Source organism: Panulirus ornatus, chromosome 3, assembly GCF_036320965.1.
Source record: "Panulirus ornatus isolate Po-2019 chromosome 3, ASM3632096v1, whole genome shotgun sequence".
In the NCBI taxonomy this organism is placed as follows: domain Eukaryota; kingdom Metazoa; phylum Arthropoda; class Malacostraca; order Decapoda; family Palinuridae; genus Panulirus; species Panulirus ornatus.
In genome coordinates, this window is record NC_092226.1 from 44,884,428 (window position 1) to 44,907,452 (window position 23,025).

Genomic DNA, 23,025 nt, shown 5'->3' on the forward strand with positions numbered 1-23,025 from the left:
CTGTGTAGGTATGTATATTTGCGTGTGTGGACGTGTGTATGTACATGTGTATGGGGGGGGGGCCATTTCTTTCGTCTGTTTCCTTGCGCTACCTCGCAAACGCGGGAGACAGCGACAAAGTATAAAAAAAAAAAAAAAAAAAATATATATATATATTCCTACGAGTCCACGGGGAAAATGAAACCCGAAAGGTTCCCAAGTGCACTTTCGTGTAATAATCATATCATCAGGGGAGACACAAGAGAGAAATATAACAGTCAGTTGATATACATCGAAGAGACTAAGCTAGGACGCCATTTGGTAAACATGTTTACCAATTGGCGTCCTAGCTTCGTCTCTTCGATGTTTACCAAATGGCGTCCTAGCTTCGTATCTTCGATGTATATCAACTGACTGTTATATTTCTCTCTTGTCTCTCCCCTGATGATGTGATTATTACACGAAAGTGCACTTGGGAACTTTTCTTGTTTCATTTTCCCCGTGGACTCGTAGGAATATCTTGATCACGCGCAAAATAGTGATCCTTTCCTATATATATATATATATAGATTAGGGAAAATGATTTGGTAAACAGAGAAGAGGTAGTAAAAGCTTTGCGGAAGATGAAAGCCAGCAAGGCAGTAGGTTTGGATGGTATTGCAGTGGAATTTATTAAAAAAAAAAAAAAGGGGGTGACTGTATTATTGACTGGTTGGTAAGGTTATTTAATGTATGTATGACTCATGGTGAGGTGCCTGAGGATTGGCGGAATGCGTGCATAGTGCCATTGTACAAAGGCAAAGGGGATAAGAGTGAGTGCTCAAATTACAGAGATATAAGTTTGTTGAGTATTCCTGGTAAATTACATGGGAGGGTATTGATTGAGAGGGTGAAGGCATGTACAGAGCATCAGATTGGGGAAGAGCAGTGTGGTTTCAGAAGTGGTAGAGGATGTGTGGATCAGGTGTTTGCTTTGAAGAATGTATGTGAGAAATACTTAGAAAAGCAAATGGATATATATGTAGCATTTATGGATCTGGAGAAGGCATATGATAGAGTTGATAGAGATGCTTTGTGGAAGGTATTAAGAATATATGGTGTGGGAGGCAAGTTGTTAGAAGCAGTGAAAAGTTTTTATCGAGGATGTAAGGCATGTGTACGTGTAGGAAGAGAGGAAAGTGATTAGTTCTCAGTGAATGTAGGTTTGCGGCAGGGGTGTGTGATGACTCCATGGTTGTTTAATTTGTTTATGGATGGGGTTGTTAGGGAGGTGAATGCAAGAGTTTTGGAAAGAGGGGCAAGTATGAAGTCTGTTGGGGATGAGAGAGCTTGGGAAGTGAGTCAGTTGTTGTTCGCTGATGATACAGCGCTGGTGGCTGATTCATGTGAGAAACTGCAGAAGCTGGTGACTGAGTTTGGTAAAGTGTGTGAAAGAAAAAAGTTAAGAGTAAATGTGAATAAGAGCAAGGTAATTAGGTACAGTAGGGTTGAGGGTCAAGTCAATTGGGAGGTAAGTTTGAATGGTGAAAAACTGGAGGAAGTAATGTGTTTTAGATATCTGGGAGTGGATCTGGCAGCGGATGGAACCATGGAAGCGGAAGTGGATCATAGGGTGGGGGAGGGGGCAAAAATCCTGGGAGCCTTGAAGAATGTGTGGAAGTCGAGAACATTATCTCGGAAAGCAGAAATGGGTATGTTTGAAGGAATAGTGGTTCCAACAATGTTGTATGGTTGCGAGGCGTGGGCTATGGATAGAGTTGTGCGCAGGAGGATGGATGTGCTGGAAATGAGATGTTTGAGGACAATGTGTGGTGTGAGGTGGTTTGATCGAGTAAGTAACGTAAGGGTAAGAGAGATGTGTGGAAATAAAAAGAGCGTGGTTGAGAGAGCAGAAGAGGGTGTTTTGAAATGGTTTGGGCACATGGAGAGAATGAGTGAGGAAAGATTGACCAAGAGGATATATGTGTCGGAGGTGGAGGGAACGAGAAGTGGGAGACCAAATTGGAGGTGGAAAGATGGAGTGAAAAAGATTTTGTGTGATCGGGGCCTGAACATGCAGGAGGGTGAAAGGAGGGCAAGGAATAGAGTGAATTGGATCGATGTGGTATACCGGGGTTGACGTGCTGTCAGTGGATTGAATCAGGGCATGTGAAGCGTCTGGGGTAAACCATGGAAAGCTGTGTAGGTATGTATATTTGCGTGTGTGGACGTATGTATATACATGTGTATGGGGGTGGGTTGGGCCATTTCTTTCGTCTGTTTCCTTGCGCTACCTCGCAAACGCGGGAGACAGCGGCAAAAGAAAAAAAAAAAAAAAAAAAAATATATATATATATATATATATATATATATATATATATATATATATATATATTTGCCGCTGTCTCCCGCGTTTGGGCACATGGAGAGAATGAGTGAGGAAAGATTGACCAAGAGGATATATGTGTCGGAGGTGGAGGGAACGATGAGAAGAGGGAGACCAAATTGGAGGTGGAAAGATGGAGTGAAAAAGATTTTGTCTGATCGGGGCCTGAACATGCAGGAGGGTGAAAGGAGGGCAAGGAATAGAGTGAATTGGAGCGATGTGGTATACCGGGGTTGACGTGCTGTCAGTGGATTGAATCAAGGCATGTGAAGCGTATGGGGTAAACCATGGAAAGCTGTGTAGGTATGTATATTTGCGTGTGTGGACGTATGTATATACATGTGTATGGGGGTGGGTTGGGCCATTTCTTTCGTCTGTTTCCTTGCGCTACCTCGCAAACGCGGGAGACAGCGACAAAGCAAAAAAAGAAAAAAAAAAAAAATATATATATATATATATATATATATACAAAGGCCCAATCCTCTGTTCTTAACGCTACCTCGCTAATGCGGGAAATGGCGAATAGTTTGAAAGAAAGAAAAAATATATATATATATATATATATATATATATATATATATATTTTTTTTTTTTTTTTTTTTTTTTTTTTTTTTTGCTACACATTCACCATTTCCCACGTCAGCGAGGTAGCGTTAAGAACAGAGTACTAAGCCTAAGAGGGAAAATCCTCACTTGGCTCCCTTCTCTGTTCCTTCTTTTGGAAAAGTTAAAACTGAAGGTGGAGGATTTCTAGCCCTCCGTTGCCTCCCCTTTTACTCGCTTTTTACGACACACAGTGAATACATAGGAAGTATTCTTTCTCTCTATCCCCCGGGTTGATATATATATATATATATATATATATATATATATATATATATATATATATATATATATATATATATATTTCATTTATTTTGCTTTGTCGCTGTCTCCCGCGTTAGCGAGGTAGCGCAAGGAAACAGACGAAAGAATGGCCCAACTCACCCACATACACATGTATATACATACACGTCCACACACGCATATATACATACCTATACATCTCAACTTATACATGTATATACACACACAGACATATACATATATACACGTGTACAAAATTCATACTGTCTGCCTTTATTCATTCCCATCGCCACCCCGCCACACATGGAATAACAACCCCTTCCCGTCTTATGTGTGCGAGGTAGTTCTAGGAAAAGACAACAAAGGCCCCATTCCTTCACACTCAGTCTCTAGTTGTCATGTAATAATGCACCGAAACCACAGCTCCCTTTCCACATCCAGGCCCCACAGAACTTTCCATGGTTTACCCCAGACGCTTCACATGCCCTGGTTCAATCCATTGACAGCACGTCGGCCCCGTTATACCACATCGTTCCAATTCACTCTATTCCTTGCACGCCTTTCACCCTCCTGCATGTTCAGGCCACGATCACTCAAAATCTTTTTCACTCCATCTTTCCACCTCCAATTTGGTCTCCCACTTCTCCATGTTCCCTCCACCTCTGACACATATATCCTCTTTGTCAATCTTTCCTCACTCATTCTCTCCATGTGACCGAACCATTTCAAAACACCCTCTTCTGCTCTCTCAACCACACTCTTTTTATTAACACACATCTCTCTTACCCTTACATTACTTACTCGATCAAACCACCTCACACCACATATTGTCCTCAAACATCTCATTTCCAGCACATCCACCCTCCTGCGCACAACTCTATCCATAGCCCACGCCTCGCAACCATACAACATTGTTGGAACCACAATTCCTTCAAATATACCCATTTTTGCTTTCCGAGATAATGTTCTCGACTTCCACACATTCTTCAAGGCTCCCAGAATTTTCGCCCCCTCCCCTACCCTATGATTCACTTCCGCTTCCATGGTTCCATTCGCTGCCAAATCTACTCCCAGATATCTAAAACACTTTACTTCCTCCAGTTTTTCTCCATTCAAACTTACCTCCCAATTGACTTGACCCTCAACCCTACTGTACCTAATAACTTTGCTCTTATTCACATTTAATCTCAACTTTCTTCTCTCACACACTTTTCCAGACTCAGTCACCAGCTTCTGCAGTTTCTGACATGAATCAACCACCAGCGCTGTATCATCAGCTCTCCCACGCTCTCTGATCCACCACAGACTACATACTTGCCCCTCTTTCCAAAACTCTTGCATTCACCTCCCTAACAACCCCATCCATAAACAAATTAAACAACCATGGAGACATCACACACCCCTGCCGCAAACCTATATTCACTGAGAACCAATTATTTTGCTCTCTTCCTACACGTACACATGCCTTACATCCTCGATAAAAACTTTTCACTGCTTCTAACAACTTGCCTCCCACACCATATATTCTTAACACCTTCCACAGAGCATCTCTATGAACTCTATCATATGCCTTCTCCAGATCCATAAATGCTACATACAGATCCATTTGCTTTTCTAAGTATTTCTCACATACATTCTTCAAAGCAAACACCTGATCCACACATCCTCTACCTCTTCTGAAACCACACTGCTCTTCCCCAATCTGATGCTTTGTACATGCCTTCACCCTCTTAATCAATTTACCAGGAATACTCAACAAACTTATACCTCTGTAATTTGAGCACTCACCTTTGTCCCCTTTGCCTTTGTACAATGGCACTATGCATGCATTCCGCCAATCCTCAGGCACCTCACCATGAGTCATACATACATTAAATAACCTTACCAACCAGTCAACAATACAGTCACCCACTTTTTTAATAAATTCCACAGCAATACCATCCAACCCCGTTGCCTTGCCGGCTTTCATCTTCCGCAAAGCTTTTACTACTTCTCTGTTTACCAAATCATTTTCCATAACCCTTTCACTTTGCACAGCACCTCAACCAAAACACCCTATATCTGCCACTCTATCATCAAACACATTCAACAAACCTTCAAAATACTCACTCCAACTCCTTCTCACATCACCACTACTTGTTATCACCTCCCCATTAGCCCCCTTCACTGAGGTTCCCATTTGTTCCCTTGTCTTACGCACTTTATTTACCTCCTTCCAAAACATCTTTTTATTCTCCCTAAAATATAATGATACTCTATCACCCCAACTCTCATTTGCCCTCTTTTTCACCTCTTGCACCTTCCTCTTGACCTCCTGCCTCTTTCTTCTATACATCTCCCAATCATTTGCATTATTTCCCTGCAAACATCGTCCAAATGCCTCTCTCTTCTCTTTCACTAATACTCTTACTTCTTCATCCCACCATTCACTACCCTTTCTAATCTGCCCACCTCCCACGCTTCTCATGCCACCAGCATCTTTTGCGCAAGCCATCACTGCTTCCCTAAATACAGCCCATTCCTCCCCCACTCCCCTTACCTCCTCTGTTCTCACCTTTTTCCATTCTGTACTCAGTCTATCCTGGTACTTCCTCACACAAGTCTCCTTCCCAAGCTCTTTTACTCTCACCACTCTCTTCACCCCAACATTCTCCCTTCTTTTCTGAAAATATCTACAAATCTTCACCTTCGCCTCCACAAGATAATGATCAGACCTCCCTCCAGTTGCACCTCTCAGCACATTAACATCCAAAAGTCTCTCTTTCGCACGCCTATCAATTAACACGTAATCCAATAACGCTCTCTGGTCATCTCTCCTACTTACATACGTATACTTATGTATATCTCTCTTTTTAAACCAGGTATTCCCAATCACCATTCCTTTTTCAGCACATAAATATATAAGCTCTTCACCATTTTCATTTACAACACTGAACACCCCATGTATACCAATTATTCCCTCAACTGCCACATTACTCACCTTTGCATTCAAATCACCCATCACCATAACCCGGTCTCGTGCATCAAAACTACTAACACATTCATTCAGCTGGTCCGAAAACACTTGCCTGTCATGATCTTTCTTCTCATGCCCAGGTGCATATGCACCAATAATCACCCATCTCTCTCCATCAACTTTCAGTTTTACCCATATCAGTCTAGAGTTTACTTGCTTACACTCTATCACATACTCCCACCACTCCTGTTTCAGGAGTAGTGCTACTCCTTCCCTTGTTCTTGTCCTCTCAATAACCCCTGACTTTACTCCCAAGACATTCCCAAACCACTCTTCCCCTTTACCCTTGAGCTTCGTTTCACTCACAGGCAAAACATCCAGGTTTCTTTCCTCAAACATACTACGTATCTCTCCTTTTTTCTCATCTTGGTTACATCCACACACATTTAGACACCGCAATCTGAGCCTTCGAGGAGGATGAGCACTCCCCGCGTGACTCCTTCTTCTGTTTCCCCTTTTAGAAAGTTATACACACACACACACACACACACACACACACACACACACACACACACACAGAAGTGTGTTCCCGGACTCCGTCTACAAGTGGTTACACTGCAAATAGCAAATCATCTTCGGCAAGGTTGTATTTACGTGAAGAGGGAGCACATTTTCGCCGACTTACGCTCAAAGGAGTCCATCACATCGTTTCTTCTACGTGTATTGCAGCCCTTCAAGATATGGGAGCTCCATGAAAAAGATCCTGAGGTTTACTTACAACGAGAATATAAGGAGTTGCATGATCACATCACCCGTTTGGGGGTGGGGTGCAGGTCCTAATAATTTTCTGTGAGAGAATTAGCACGAGTCGTTGAGATATTCCACGTCTATTTCATCTGAACTTTGCCTAAGATACTCAACAAACGCCTGTAGGTGGTATGATGGTGGCATTGTATTCAAGTAAGTTAGTCTCCGATAACATACACTTGCTGGCTCTGACATCTGTTACATTCTAGAAATTATATTTGTTACAGTTATTATAAGCAACATATGAACAGCAAAAAGTGTAGCAAAAACCTGACAGCTTTTTTTTTTTCAGTAATCTCCGGAGCAGAAGTACGATGCGAAGTTTAATCATCAAAGCAAAAAAATGATCAAAAGTAGTGTCACATTGTTGACTGACCATCTGTAATATATATCACCGGATATCATGAGCTCCATGTACTGAGTATCATACACAGAGTATGTTTGGCACATCATGATATTAATTGTGCCCCTTAATCTCCATGTCATTTTGTTTCTTGCAGTGCAGAATGTTTCCTCGATTACTCCCTTATTATGCTACTCTGGCGGTTGCTTATAGTCATGAGTAGATCTTTGGTTATGAACCGGATGAATCTTGTTTTTCTAGAGTAACTTCAGCAACAATTTTCTTCCGTAACCTTGTCGAGATCCCGGGTAGCAGCGGCTTGTGGCTCACACCACTTGCTCAGGTCTACGCGCTGAGAGGACTCAGTAAGTTCTCTCCGAAAAATTTCAAATATATTCGTATCGTAACGTGTGAATCACATCGGTTTTCATTACGGATGGCAATTCCTATCTGAAAATCATTAGTCAGTCTAAACAATATATAGATTTGAATAACAATAAATGATATAATGTCGAAAGCTGAAACCTTACAACACGGCCGCATGACAGTATTCAGAGCGATGTGTTTTTTCTTAGGATACCTTGTCTGTCAAGAGTATTGGAGAGCCCCATGGTAAGTTTCATGGCTGTCTGTACATATTCGATTCAATTTTTTTTCTTGCTGAAAAGTCTGAAAATTAATGTAAAAATAATGTTATTCTGAGGTGGCACCCGCCTCCTGCTGATAAGTTGCGCTACCTTTACTAGAAGTGAAAATCGTCAGTCAAACAATGAAAGACGCACTGGGATGATAATTCACATCTGCTACAAAGATAACTTTAACAGCTTTATCCGTTTAATGGAAATATTAATCCCAATGAAGTAAATACTGGCAACTCTACAGGAATGGCAGCCTCTTTGGGGACCCCCCTTATGGTCCCTCCCACTCACGGGACCCGTCAGTATCTGCTGAACTGTTGAGGGGAACGGCTGTACTCTGACGATCCTCCGGAGCTCGGCGCTTTTTTCAGTGTTAGTGTTTAGAGAGCAGTGTAAACAGACAGTATTGAATGAATTGTATTTCATGATTTGCACCATTCTGACGTGTATAGACTCATATTCTGAGCGAATGTTCAAAAAATTGTGCATTGTTGACCATATTGAGAAGGTTGCTCCACTGTCGTCCGTGAAGCAAGTTGTGCGTAGTGGTGTTGAGAACACTTGTGTGTAGGCGGTGGCGGAGAGGGCCCTTGGTCCTTAGTGGCCCTTGTCTGCTGGTGCCATCTTCATAGATCCATACTGAGGCAAGGAAAATATCTTCCTTGAATGACCTAGTGACTCGAGTGCTGTAGCCGTGTCAAGAGATCCCGACTCGCAACCCATCCACACTTCTTGGAAAAACCTATTTTAGTCGGGGCTTCTCGTCGTTTGAGAATGTTGTGCTTCTGATCTTTCATCATGGCTTCGTCTTGTGAGTTTTTTACCCAATGATTTGTGACGCTCATTGATAATTTGAGTGTGATATGGGCTAAAAATCAATGTATCGAAGTATGTGTTATATTTACGAACGCCAGGTGACAACACTAGATCTTCAAGCTAAGTGAAATTAGTGGCGAGGTCTAGGACCTGGCCACCTTCTGCCCGCAAGGTATTTTAGGCTTATGACCAGCTTTGGCTTATTTACTCACCCACAATCACTCCATCGATGAAAGGCATCGTACACTGTGAAATAATTCATAGTCTGTAGGTTAGAACGGCAGTGGATTGTTGCCGCTCGCAAGGCTTGCCTGCAGACAGGTGGCATTTTTGACTAAGTATCCACATGCAGAGCCCCATGTGCATATCTTTAGAATACCAGCTGGAAGGGATGGAGTTAGACCATTATCACATGAACTCTTTTTGAACGTGATGGTTGATTTCCAGACAACTGCACCAGAAGGTAGTGTCCTATCGGGTTCTTTTGGTGACGACATTCGCGCAGACCATTTTTTCGTATTAAGATATTTAGTAAGTGAAAAACGCGACTGAAGACGAATGATAATTCCAGAACAAGGTTATGAGATGCATGGGTGGTGGTGGGGTCATCCGTCGTTCTTATATAATGTAACTCAAGGAAGCAATAGGGTTAAGTTCATGCATCTCTTGTTTTGTTAGAAATAGTTATATTGTCAGCTTAACGCCACAGCTGATGGTTACTGTAACGTGATAGACCCTGAGAAACTTTCAAGCTGGACGCCTGCCTCCCAGCGGTCATGCAGGTCAGTCCATTATATTCCGACTTGTTCCAACGCTCTCCAACATTTATACCAACCAGGAACTCTCCGCTCCCAGCAGAGGCCTCCTTTTATTTTGCAGCGGCCAATTACCATGACCAGTTGCAGTTAACCTGATTATTACTAACATGACCTCCACAAATTTAATGACGCAAGTCAGATAGTAACTCTCACTGTAGACCCTATCATTTACCTCTGCGTTTCAAGTTGATTAATCCGTACATATGCTATGGGAAAGACCTGATAATTTTTTCCGTTTTCTGTTTTGAAATTATTGGAATTGCCCGATGATGGATGTTAGTTTTGGCTAAATCCGTGAGACTATTATGTCTTTAAAGATTTACTTAGTTTTGTTGTTTTGTACCAAGCTCGTTCGAAAACCTTATTAGCTTGATATAGCCAAACAGATCATAACGATCGTTTTAAGCAGCAGTCGCTGTCTGGTGAAGAGTAAATGCCTCTAATATTAAGATGCGGGCGGGTCTTAAGGATTTGTTTTTTGTGAGCAATTACTGAAGTTTTATTTTATATATTTCACTTTACATATGATGACCGGAAAAGCAAAAGGGTGACTCATTTTTATTTATTTATATTTTGAACTTATTGGATGTCATGTATGTTTCTAATCTTGGATAGTCAGTGTATTTTTTGTTACATGTAAGCTTTAATACATTGTATCACAACGTAGGCGAAACTTTTCACGTTCTTACTCATGATGAAAATGTCACACGCAATTGACGTATACAGGGGGACGCGTTGAATAACAGTATCTCTCTGTACACACATAAATCTAAGATATTTTTTCTTGATCTCCAAAACAAAGACGATGTATACCTGTGAACATTCCAATTGATGTTTCCAGATAATTGTAGTGAAATGATGTTTCCAAAGTTTCGATTATCATAGGAAAATTGAATATAATTTATAAGCCAAACAGAAAATCACATTTTCGTGTCTCGGGCTCCCGCACTTTAAGAATACTTTAAAGTTGGGGCTTCAGACCGCGTGGAGTGTGTGGACCGAAATTTAGTAAGCTCTGGAAGTCGTTCGTAAGTTTTGTACTAAAGGTTTACTCTGAATGCCCTTAGGTGCCTTAACTGTTGCAGCACTAAGTTATCACACGAGAGAGAGAGAGAGAGAGAGAGAGAGAGAGAGAGAGAGAGAGAGAGAGAGAGAGAGAGAGAGGACATCTTTGGCTAACCTAGTTATGGTTAGCAAATTGCTCATTTTAGATACTGGTATGGAAATATGATTTTACAGGATTTACTTATGCCGTCTTCCATCCAAAACCACAAAAAACCGCTTGTTTTTTCAGCATTTTAGCATATAACGAGTGAATTAAAAATATATTGGAAGTTTGGAAATTTCAAGAACATCTTTTATTAAGTTCCATGACCAAAGGTGGAATTTTCAGAATTTTCTGTGATCCTGGTTAAGTTCCATGTTAAATGGTACTTTTTATGATTAAGTTCAGTTCTTCATTTGCAGAAATGTAAACTCTTAAGTTACAGGATAAACCTTTTGATAAGGGGCATAACATAGACAGAATCCAAACTGGAGCTATAGGTATTTGTATCATTCAATTTTTTAGATTCAGGGAAACAACTTTGTATAGTTACATAAGGATCTGAGTTAGAGTTTTCAAGTTGTGACCATTGCTATAATGAAGATAAAATGACTCCCAACAATTGTGACGGACAAAGTGATTACAAGATTCAGTAAGAGTCTTAACTTTGGCAGAATCCCAGCAAGATTTATGGGTCTTGTGGCATGCACTTTTTCAGTTGCGAGGAAACATTTGGAAAAAGTTACTTAAGTGTCTTGATTCAAACTTCTCAACGTATGGCCACTGTCAATTTTGAAGTTAGATGCGACTCGACGGACGGACAACGATGGATAAAACGATTTAATTTCTGTCATGCTTTGCAGTCGAAGTTGAGAATAGCAGACACGTTTGAATTGGCAAACTACTTATCAGTTTCCCCAAACTTTCTATTTGTAGTGTGTAAATTTCTCGCATTTCGGCCATGTCATGCCGGACGGCAGCTGCGCTTTGAAACCATTAGATGATGTAACGGTAATGAACTGTATAAAAACAGTAAAGCATTTAGTTAGAGAGCAATAACTTGCTTTATTTTTGTCTCTATAATACGAGGGATATGGTGATTGAATGGAACATATGAAATCAGCTTCAGTGAATGAATCATAATAACATTGTTTGTCGTGATGTGGGATTGTACTGCATATTGACCTGATTGTTTGATGTGTTATTCTGTGGTGTGTGATGCTTTCATGTATGTCAGTGGTGCATGGCATAGATCACGTTTTACGCTGTTGTTGCTGTTTTAATGGTAATGATATTCATAATGATAACTGAAACAGTTATTCATTATTATTATTATTATTATTATTATTATTATTATTATTATTATTATCATTATTATTATTATTATTAATATTTATATTTATTATACTTTGTCGCTGTCTCCCGCGTTAGCGAAGTAGCGCAAGGAAACAGGCGAAAGAATGGCCAAAACCACCCACATACGCATGTATATACATACACGTCCACACACACACATATACCTATACATTTCAACGTATACATATGTATACATACACAGACATATACATATATACACATGTACATAATTCATACTTGCTGCCTTTATTCATTCCCGTCGCAACCCCGCCACACTTGAAATGACCCACCCCCTCCCCAACACGCGCGCGAAGCAGTGCTAGGAAAAGACAACAAAGGCTACATTCGTTCACACTCAGTATCTAGCTGTCATATATAATGCACCGAAACCACAGCTCCCTTTCCACATCCAGGCCCCACAAAACTTTCCATGGTTTACCCCAGACTCTTCACATGCCCTGGTTCAATCCATTGACAGCACGTCTATCCCGGTATACCACATCGTTCCAATTCACTCTAATCCTTGCACGCCTTTCACCCTCCTGCATGTTCAGGCCCCGATCGCTCAAAATCTTTTTCACTCCATCCTTCCACCTCCAATTTGGTCTCCCACTTCTCATCGTTCCCTCCACCCCTGACACAAATATCCTCTTGGTCAATCTTTCCTCACTCATTCTCTCCATGTGACCAAACCATTTCAAAACACCCTCTTTTGCTCTCTCTACCAGACTCTTTATTACCACACATCTCTCTAACCCTTTCATTACTTACTCGATAAATCACCTCACACCGCATATTGTCCTCATCTCATTTCAAACACATCCACCCTCCTCCGCACCACCCATCTGTAGCCCACGCCTCGCAACCATTTAACATTGTTGGAACCACTATTCCTTCAAACATACCCATTTTGCTTTCCGAGATAATGTTCTCTCCTTCCACACATTCTTCAACGCTCACAGAACTTTCTCCCCCTCCCCCACCCTGCGAATCACTTCCGAGTCCATTGTTCCATCCGCAGCCAAATCCATTTCCAGATATTTGAAACACTTCACTTCCTCCAGTTTTTCTCCATTCAAACTTACCCCCCAATTCACTTGTCCCTCAGCCCTACTGTACCTAATAACCTTGCTCTTATTCACATTTACTCTCAGCTTTCTTCTTTCACATACTTTACTAAACTCAGTCACCAGCTTCTGCAGTTTCTCACATGAATCAGCCACCAGCGCTGTATCATCAGCGAACAACAACTGACTGACTTCCCAAGCCCTCTCATCGGCAACAGACTGCATACTTGCCCCTCTCTCCAAAACTCTTGCATTCACCTCCCTAACAAACCCATCCATAAAAAATTAACCATGAAGACATCGTGCATCCCTGCCGCAAACCGACATTCATTGGGAACCAGTCACTTTCCTCTCTTCCTACTCGTACACATGCCTTACATCCTCAATAAAAACTTTTCACTGCTTTTGACAACTTGCCTCCGCACTACCCATATGTAGCCCACGCCTCGCAACCATATAGCATTGTTGGAACCACTATTCCTTCAAACGTACCCATTTTGCTTTCCGAGATAATGTTCTCGCCTTCCACACATTCTTCAACGCTCACAGAACTTTCGCCCCCTCCCCCACCCTGTGACTCACTTCCGTTTCCATTGTTCCATCCGCAGCCAAATCCACTTCCAGATGTGTAAAACCCTTCACTTCCTCCAGTTTTTCTCCATTCAAACTTGCCTCCCAATTGACTTGTCCCTCAGCCCTACTGTACCTAATAACCTTGCTCTTATTCACATTTACTCTCAGCTTTCTTCTTTCACACACTTTACTAAACTCAGTCACCGGCTTCTGCAGTTTCTCACCCGAATCAGCCACCAGCGCTGTATCATCAGCGAACAACAACTGACTGACTTCCCAAGCCCTCTCATCGGCAACAGACTGCATACTTGCCCCTCTCTCCAAAACTCTTGCATTCACCTCCCTAACAACCCCATCCATAAAAGATTAAACAACCATGAAGACATCATGCACCCCTGCCGCAAACCAACATTCACTGGGAACCAATCACTTTCCTCTCTTCCTACTCGTACACATGCCTTACATCCTCGATGAAAACTTTTCATTGCTTCCAGCTACTTGCCTCCCACACCATATACTCTTAATACCTTCCACAGAGCATCCTTATCAACTCTATATCATATGCCTTCTCCAGATCCATAAATGCTACATACAAATCCATTTGTTTTTCTAATTATTTCTCACATACATTCTTCAAAGCAAATACCTGATCCATACTTCCTCTACCACTTCTGAAACCACACTGCTCTTACCCAATCTGATGTTCTGTACATTCCTTGACCCTCTCGATCAGTATCCTCCCATATAATTTCCCAGCAACACTCAACAAACTTGTACCTCTTGAACATTTACCTTTATCCCATTTGCCTTTGTACAATGGCACTATGCATGCATTCCGCTAATCCTCAGGCACTTAATCATGAGCCATGCATACTTTGAATATCCTCATCAACCAGTCAACAACACAGTCACCTCCTTTTTTTTAATAAATCCCACTGCAATTCCGTCTTAACCTGCCGCCTTGCCGGCTTTCATCTTCCGCAAAGCTTTCAATACCTCTTCTCTGTTTATCAAATCATTCTCCCTGACCCCTCTCACTTCGCACACCACCTCGACCAAAACACCCTATATCTGCCACTATATCATCTAACACATTCAACAAACCCTCAAAATACTCACTCCATCTTCTCACATCACCTATTCTTGTTGTTACCTCCCCATTAGCCCCATTCCCCGATGTTCTCATTTGTTCTCTTGTCTTACGCACTTTATTTACCTCTTTCAAAACATCTTTTATTCTCTCACCCCAACTCTCATTTGCCTTCTTTTTCACCTCTTGCGCCTTTCTCTTGACCTCCTACTTCTTTCTTTTATACATCTCCCAGTCATTTCCATTATTTCCCTGCAAAACTCGTCCAAATGCCTCTCTCTTCTCTTTCACTAATAATCTTACTTCTTCAACCCACCACTCACTACCCTTTCTAATCTGCCCATCTCCCACGCTTTTCATGCCACAAGCATCTTTTGCGCAAGCCATCACTGCTTTCCTGAATGCATCCCATTCCTCCCCCACTCCCCTTACGTCCTTTGCTCTCACCTTTTTCCATTCTGCACTCAGTCTCTCCTGGTACTTCCTCACACAAGTGTCCTTCCCAAGCTCGCTCACTTTCATCACTCATCACCCCAACATTCTTCTTTCCTGAAAACCTCTACAAATCTTCACCTTTGCCTCCACAAGATAATGATCAGACATCCCTCCAGTTGCAACTCTCAGCACATTAACCTTCAAAAGTCTGTCTTTCACGCACCTATCTGTTAACACGTAATCAAATAACGCGCTCTCGCCATCCCTCCTACTTACAGATGTATAATTATATATATCTCTTTTTAAACCAGGTATTCCCAATCACCAGTCCTTTTTCAGCACACAAATCAATGTACACCAATTATTCCCTCAACTGCCATGTTACTCACCTTTGCATTCAAATCACCCATCACTGTAACCCGGTCTCGTGCATCAAAACTACTAACACACTTACTCAGCTGCTCCCAAAACACTTGCCTCACATGATCTTTCTTATGCCCAGGTGCAAAGGCACCAATATTCATCCATCCACCTCCATCCACTTTCAGTTTTACCCATATCAATCTAGGTTTACTTTCTTACACTCTATCACATACTCCCGCAACTCCTGTTTCAGGAGTGGTGCTACTCCTTCCTTTGCTCTTGTCCTCTCACCAACCCTGACTTTACTCCGAAAACATTCCCAAACACTCTTCCCCTTTACCCTTGAGATTCGTTCACTCAGAGCCAAAACATCCAGGTTCTTTTCCTCAATTATACTACCTATCTCTTTTTTCTCATCTTGGTTACATCCACACACATTTGGACACCCCAATTTGTGCCTTCGAGGAGGATGAGCACTTCCCGCGTGACTCTTTCTTCTGTTTCCCCTTTAAGAAAGTTTAGATACAAGGAGGGGAGGGTTTCTAACCCCCCCGCTCCCGTCCCCTCTAGTCGCCTTCTACGACACATGGGGAATACGTGGGAAATATTCTTTCTCCCTATCCCCAGGGATAGTTGATAATTGTAGCGATGATAATGATAATGATAATAGTAATGATTATTATTATTATTATTATTATTATTATTATTATTATTATTATTATTATTATTATTATCACTATCATTATTATTATCATTATCATTACTTTTATGTATTTACCAGTGACATTTACAGAAAAATTATGTGACAAAGAAATTTGCTTTGATCTCCTTTGAAACCGTGTCTCAAACATAGTCATCTTAACTGACTTCAGAAGATGCAGAAGGGCTAGAGTAGAACAAGGAAGGCGATTCTTATATAGGAGACGGAATCGAAATGCAGACTTAAAAAAAAAACCAGTTGGACACTGACCATAAACTCAAACTGTTATAAGAGACAATCGAAGAAAGAGACATCGGTGAAATGGGGGAAAATAAGTACCTTTCTTATGCAAAACGTAAATCAAGGACCCCAAACGCCATTGGTCCACTAAGAAGAGATGATGGCACGTATACACGGATGAATACCTGGAGCTAAGTAATATACTAAAAAAAAATATGAATGGTTTTCAGTTAATTTAGAAACATTAATCGGTCTTCAGTGAACTAAAAGCATTAAGAGTCGGTCTTCAGTGAACTAAAAGCATTAAGAGTCGGTGTTCAATGAACTAAAAAGCACCTATAAGATAAAAGACCTAACGGACCTCTTCCTCAACAATAATCCCAATGTGTAACACACAGCAGTCCTCAGAGGGGTGTCGAGAACATGACCATGCACTCTGCTCTCTAGGAATCACGGTCCTGGAACTGTGTTTTTGTAAAGAAATATAAAGAATTGAATAGTCCGTGAGGGGGGGGGGGGGGCGTTAGGACCTAAGTACCACACCATGGTGCGTAAAACACTACGTCACATCACTCCAAAAGAAAATAACTGCCATCTAGTCGTACATACTGACATCACGGATCATGAAAGTTGTTTTGGGGTCCAAAGATGTCTGTGGACTGACTTCATTGACTGAATTTGTTGATTGAGCACTATGATAGGATTAGACACTGGAGAATAAACAAAATGCAAACTTGATATACCAAGACTTTGCGAAAGATCATGATGAATGTGACCATGGTGTTGTAGCACACAAAATTAGAAAGATGGGAATAACCAGTAGAGGTAAGATATGGATGAAGATCTTATTAATTTGCAGATCACAACGCGGTGTTACAGGTCAAGCTATTTCTGGTGCTTGCGCATTAAACAACTCTGTATCGTGAGGAAGTGTACTTGTATCAGTTTTCTTCCTCGTTCTTATATCTTACACTGACAGAGACACGAGTCACAGCGTCATATCGTCCTCTGCAGATGACACTGGGATAAATATGGAAATCTCAGTAGAAAACTGAGAAACTACATAATGACATTAGAAAGAAAATTCGTCTTAGTAACCAAAAACATGCTTTTGAATCGGGATAAGTTCTAACTCCTCTGGTATGGGGAAAATGAAATAGTCAAGAACAGTACAGAGTACTGGACGGACAGAGGCATAGTCGTGTCACGATTGAACATTGTGCAAGAACTCGACGGTCATCATGTTCGATGGCTTCATCTTCAGCAAACAAATCAAGACAACGTCTACCTCCTCCAAAATGATGTTTGGTTGATGTTGGGGACCTTCTGCACAAGAAAGAAACTAACAGATTAAGCTCTTCAGAACAGTGGTACTCACACCTTATAAAGACGGGCGAATTTGCAGAGTTAACAAGCGTTCAAAAATTCTTCAAAGCTCTTATTTACTTGGGCAAGAAGCTGAAATAATGAGGACGATTGAAGTCAATGCGATTGTATTGAACCTAGAAAATCTTTAAAGGCATAGTCCCAAACCTACAGTGAAAAATGATGAGTCCCTCTTGGCACGACGTATGGAAGACTAGAATTCTACCCCTATCAAAAGATGTGATGAGTGCCAAGATAAAGTACCTGGAACATTTGAGGCCCAGCACAATTAAACACGTTGCCTCCAGACATCAAACGCGGGTAGGCGCTCGGTGGAGAAATTTAAAGAATGCCTTCGGTAAGCATTTACGAGTTGTACCAGACTATCCAGGCTGAGGTATTACCTGGGCCTGCGGCTTCAGTCAGCTACCTGGACCCTGCCCAAGCTCTGAGGTTTAGAACTCCGAAGTCTTAGCCAAGTTTTGGTTTAAGTATTTGGAAAAGTTGTTCGTTGGCGAATTTTAAACTTGGATTTTCGTTTCAGTATTAATTTAAGAGCATTTCCGGTCCTGATATTTCATCCCTGTCCTAGTGTATTGCGTTTTCAATTAACAAAGATTTACATGAAGTAGAGTTCGTTTGTTTACCTTTACAATTCATCGAGGTTCGCTAAGTTTAAGTATAAGATTCAGGTTCTGGGGTGACCAGGTCTTATGATGCAGTTGACACGTGATAGCTTCTGCTCATGGCCCTCCATCCTAAGCGTCGCTGGCCATTCTTTTATCTCACATTTCTCACATACTGCAGTCGTTTTATGTTTTCTTTACTTTCTTTCTTTAACCATTTTTCTTCCGCTCATCGTTTGCAACTTTTTTTATCGATCGCTTTGTCCAGACATAGGTGTTTAGAATGCTTTTCATTTTTCTATCCTCTTATTAAGCTCTTAACTGTGTCCTCGCATATAGAGCATGTATGTCTTCCAGTCTGTCCTGTGTTAAGTTTGTGTGTCGTCTGTGCAGGAAGTGACAGCTTGCCCTCATCAGTATATTGGTTGTGCCCTCGACACACGCCCCAAGATTGTGTCATCTCTCCTTCAACAGAGTGGTTCCTCCTCCCTTGCTCTCTCTAACAGTTTGTGCCTGCTTTTATAAGTAGGTTTTAGCTTCTTCGCCCTTCTGGTTAGGTTATTTGTTCTCAAAAGTATACGTTTTTTGTTTCGTTGATCCCATAGGTTGTGCCCCATTTCGACCATACACAAAAGTATTTTTTGTGACCTACTTCATCGGCTTATAGATTGTAACTATGGCATATAATCATTTTCTTTCATGGATTGTAAGTTTTCATATAAGTGAACGTTACTTTAGATAAGTAGTTGACCTCACAGGCCACAAGTTTGTTTTTTCTTTTATATGTGTTTTTCCTATGGTGGATTAATTGCAAGATCATATAATCAGAACCTCGTTGTGACTTACTGTAGTCTCTTACTTACGTTGTTGTGCTGGAAATGTTAGTACTCAGGGATTAGTGCTTTTTTTCTTCCTTGTTTTTTCTTATAATTGTTTTTACTATTGGATAATTTTGACGCATATCAGTAAGTAGTTTTTGCTCAGTTACAGATTTGATTTTTTTTTAGTCTGAATAAACTGTCTTCATTGGTCACAGTTATGACTGCTGTTTACTTCATAGGTTAACTATCCTTAGCGTCTGATAAGTAGGAAGTTTTTCTTTGCTCTTAATTTTCTCTTATTCAAATCCTTATTTTTGTAAGTTACATGTTTATTTTTGTAAGTTACGTGTTTATTTTTGTAAGTTACGTGTTTATTTTTTGTAAGTTACGTGTTAATTTTTTAAGGTACATGTTTATTTTTGTAAGTTACGTGTTTATTTTTGTAAGTTACGTGTTTATTTTTTGTAAGTTACGTGTTAATTTTTTAAGGTACATGTTTATTTTTGTAAGTTACGTGTTTATTTTTGTAAGTTACGTGTTTATTTTCGTCTATGTGTGTGTTGTGCGAAGCGTAGCTAGTGCTTGCCATTCTTTACATTAGTCTCGACCAGACCTTCAGTTCTGTATGAATTTCGTTCATTGAGACGGATTCTTGGTAAGGAGGTAGCAGTGTGACACGAGCTGCATATCAGGATTTGATTATCCTCACTTCAACGGTTGCCTTCCTCAGTTCTCCTGAGGAAGACAGATGTCCAAGCGTTGAGAATTAAATCTTGATTAGCATCTTGGATCTCACTGCTGCTACCTTACTCCTTCTCGCTTCAGCGGCGCCAGACTGATTTCTTTATCTTTCGTTTAAACTCTTGGGACATTTAGATTTGAACCTCTCGTTAACCAGCCGTCTATTCTTTCTGTCATGGATGACAGTCATACACCGCCGCTGTAACGAATGACCATCGTTCCCTCATGTTTCTCCTTGTATTAATTATCGCATCTCTCATCATGATCAGCAGTTGCCAACGTTGAACTTGAAGCTTCGGCCGGTTATTGACCCATCACTTGGTGATCATCTTTGGATCTTATCTTTACGTTTAACAATCTTTTCATACGGTTGATAATCCTTTGGATCTTATCTTTACGTTTAACGATCTTTTCATACGGTTGATAATCCTTTGGATCTTATCTTTACGTTTAACGATCTTTTCATACGTTCAACTATTCCGTCTTATACTTGATGGTAATTTTCTTACCGTTCACTTAGTATTGTGATGAAAGAGTTTGTCTTATATCATCACATTGTGACGTCACCGTTGATTATCTTCGTCTAGGGAGGTGAGAGAGGGTTTCATGTGGAAAGATGTGGTGAGGGAGTGGGTACGGGTGAACCCAGCGGTGGTGGAGGGAGTGGGGACGGGTGAACCCAGTGATGGTGGAGTGAGGGAGTGGGGACCGGTGAACCCAGTGATGGTGGAGTGAGGGAGTGGGGACCGGTGAACCCAGTGATGGTGGAGTGAGGGAGTGGGGACCGGTGAACCCAGTGATGGTGGAGTGAGGGAGTGGGGACCGGTGAACCCAGTGATGGTGGAGTGAGGGAGTGGGGACCGGTGAACCCAGTGATGGTGAAGTGAGGGAGTGGGGACGAGTGAACCCAGCGGTGGTGGAGTGAGGGAGTGGGGACGGGTGAACCCAGTGATGGTGGGGTGAGGGAGTGGGGACGGATGAACCCAGTGATGGTGGAGTGGGGACGGATGAACCCAGTGATTGTGGAGTGAGGGTTGAGTGGGGACGGATGAACCCAGTGATGGTGGGGTGAGGGAGTGGGGACGGATGAACCCAGTGATGGTGGAGTGAGGGAGTGGGGACGGATGAACCCAGTGATGGTGGAGTGAGGGAGTGGGGACGGATGAACCCAGTGATGGTGGAGTGGGGACGGATGAACCCAGTGATGGTGGAGTGAGGGACGGGTGGACCAGCAGGAGCCGGGTATGTTTATCTAGGGCGGGGAGGCTCAGACGCCGCCTGGTTAGTTGGCTGAGAGGCACGCCCAGCCCCTCCTGAAGGGGAGGTGAAGGAAGAGGAAGATAATAGATGAAGAATAGAACCAAGAGAAAGTGGAGATAGTGAAGGAGAGGCCCAGTGAGAGGGCAAGGATGGTACAAGAGGCCCGATGACAGGGTAAGGACGGCACTAGAGGCACGGTGAGAGGGCATGGATGGTACTAGTTCCGACGAGAGGGCTCAGATGGTACTAGAGGCCCAGTGAGAGGGCACGGATGGTACTAGAGGCCCAGTGAGAGGGCACGGATGGTACTAGATTCCCAGTGAGAGGGCACGGATGGTACTAGAGGCCCAGTGAGAGGGCACGGATGGTACTAGAGGCCCAGTGAGAGGGCACGGATGGTACTAGAGGCCCAGTGAGAGGGCACGGATGGTACTAGAGGCCCAGGGGGAGGGCACGGATGGTACATGAGGCCCGATGAGAGGGCAAGGATGCTGCTAGAGGCCCAGTGAGAGGCAAGGATGGCATAAAAGACTCGATGAGAGGGCAAGGTTGATATTACAGTTCTTGTGAGAGGTTGAGAATGGAAGTAGAGGTCCGTTGTTAGAGCAATGATGATACCAGAACACTAGTGGGAGGGTAAGCATGATGTTAGAACACTAGTGGGAGGGTAAGCATAATGTTAGAACACTAGTGGGAGGGTAAGCATGATGTTAGAACACTAGTGGGAGGGTAAGCATAATGTTAGAACACTAGTGGGAGGGTAAGCATGATGTTAGAACACTAGTGGGAGGGTAAGCATGATGTTAGAACACTAGTGGGAGGGTAAGCATGATGTTAGAACACTAGTGGGAGGGTAAGCATGATGTTAGAACACTAGTGGGAGGGTAAGCATGATGTTAGAACACTAGTGGGAGGGTAAGCATGATGTTAGAACACTAGTGGGAGGGTAAGCATGATGTTAGAACACTAATGGGAGGGTAAGCATGATGTTAGAACACTAGTGGGAGGGTAAGCATGATGTTAGAACACTAGTGGGAGGGTAAGCATGATGTTAGAACACTAGCGGGAGGGTAAGCATGATGTTAGAACACTAGCGGGAGGGTAAGCATGATGTTAGAACATTAGTGAGAGGGCAAGGATTAAATTAGACCTCGGTGAGATGGCAAGGATGTGATAAGGGCTTTGATGAGAGTGCAAAGGTGGCACTAGAGGTCTGAGTGAGGGCAAGAATGGCACGGGAGGGACAAACAGATGGGAGAGAGATGGCAGCAAGCCAGGTGGAAGATAACACTTAACAAGCAGGACACGGGCTGGTGGCTGACACCGAGATGGCCGTGGACTGAAAATTGTTAAGTTGCCCCGTAAAGACGAGTTTCAGGGTTACAGGGAAGCCTGTGAGCGGGTAGGTTTATGTATCTAGAGTAGGGAGGAAAATACATAACCCATCTCCCTTCCCCATCACCACGATACGATCCTCGTGCACGACACGACCACCCTCGAGTACGACGGTACGGCACTTGGAGGAAAGGATGGCGTGGTCGTTGATGTAATACAGGCATCGCACTTCCCATGCTCATGGAGACAAGTCTGGAATTAATGTGGTCATACAGGAGGAAACGTTGTGTCGCTGAATAGGTCAACTCTGACATCCTGAAGCTTGTCAGTGTTACATGTTGCGACTTCACCACAAGACTTTCATCACGCACTGATGTGATCATCATCATATATATATATATATATATATATATATATATATATATATATATATATATATA

At 42.2% G+C, this 23,025-nt stretch overlaps 1 protein-coding gene across 1 annotated transcript in view; it reads left to right on the forward strand.

The window, feature by feature from the left end:
• Positions 1-8,225: 8,225 nt before the first annotated feature.
• LOC139762511 (uncharacterized) overlaps positions 8,226-23,025 on the forward strand; it is an 854,543-nt gene continuing 839,743 nt past the window's right edge. The window contains exon 1 of the mRNA XM_071687495.1: positions 8,226-8,306. The gene's annotated coding sequence lies outside the window, so the exon portion shown is untranslated. The remainder of the gene's footprint in view (positions 8,307-23,025) is intronic.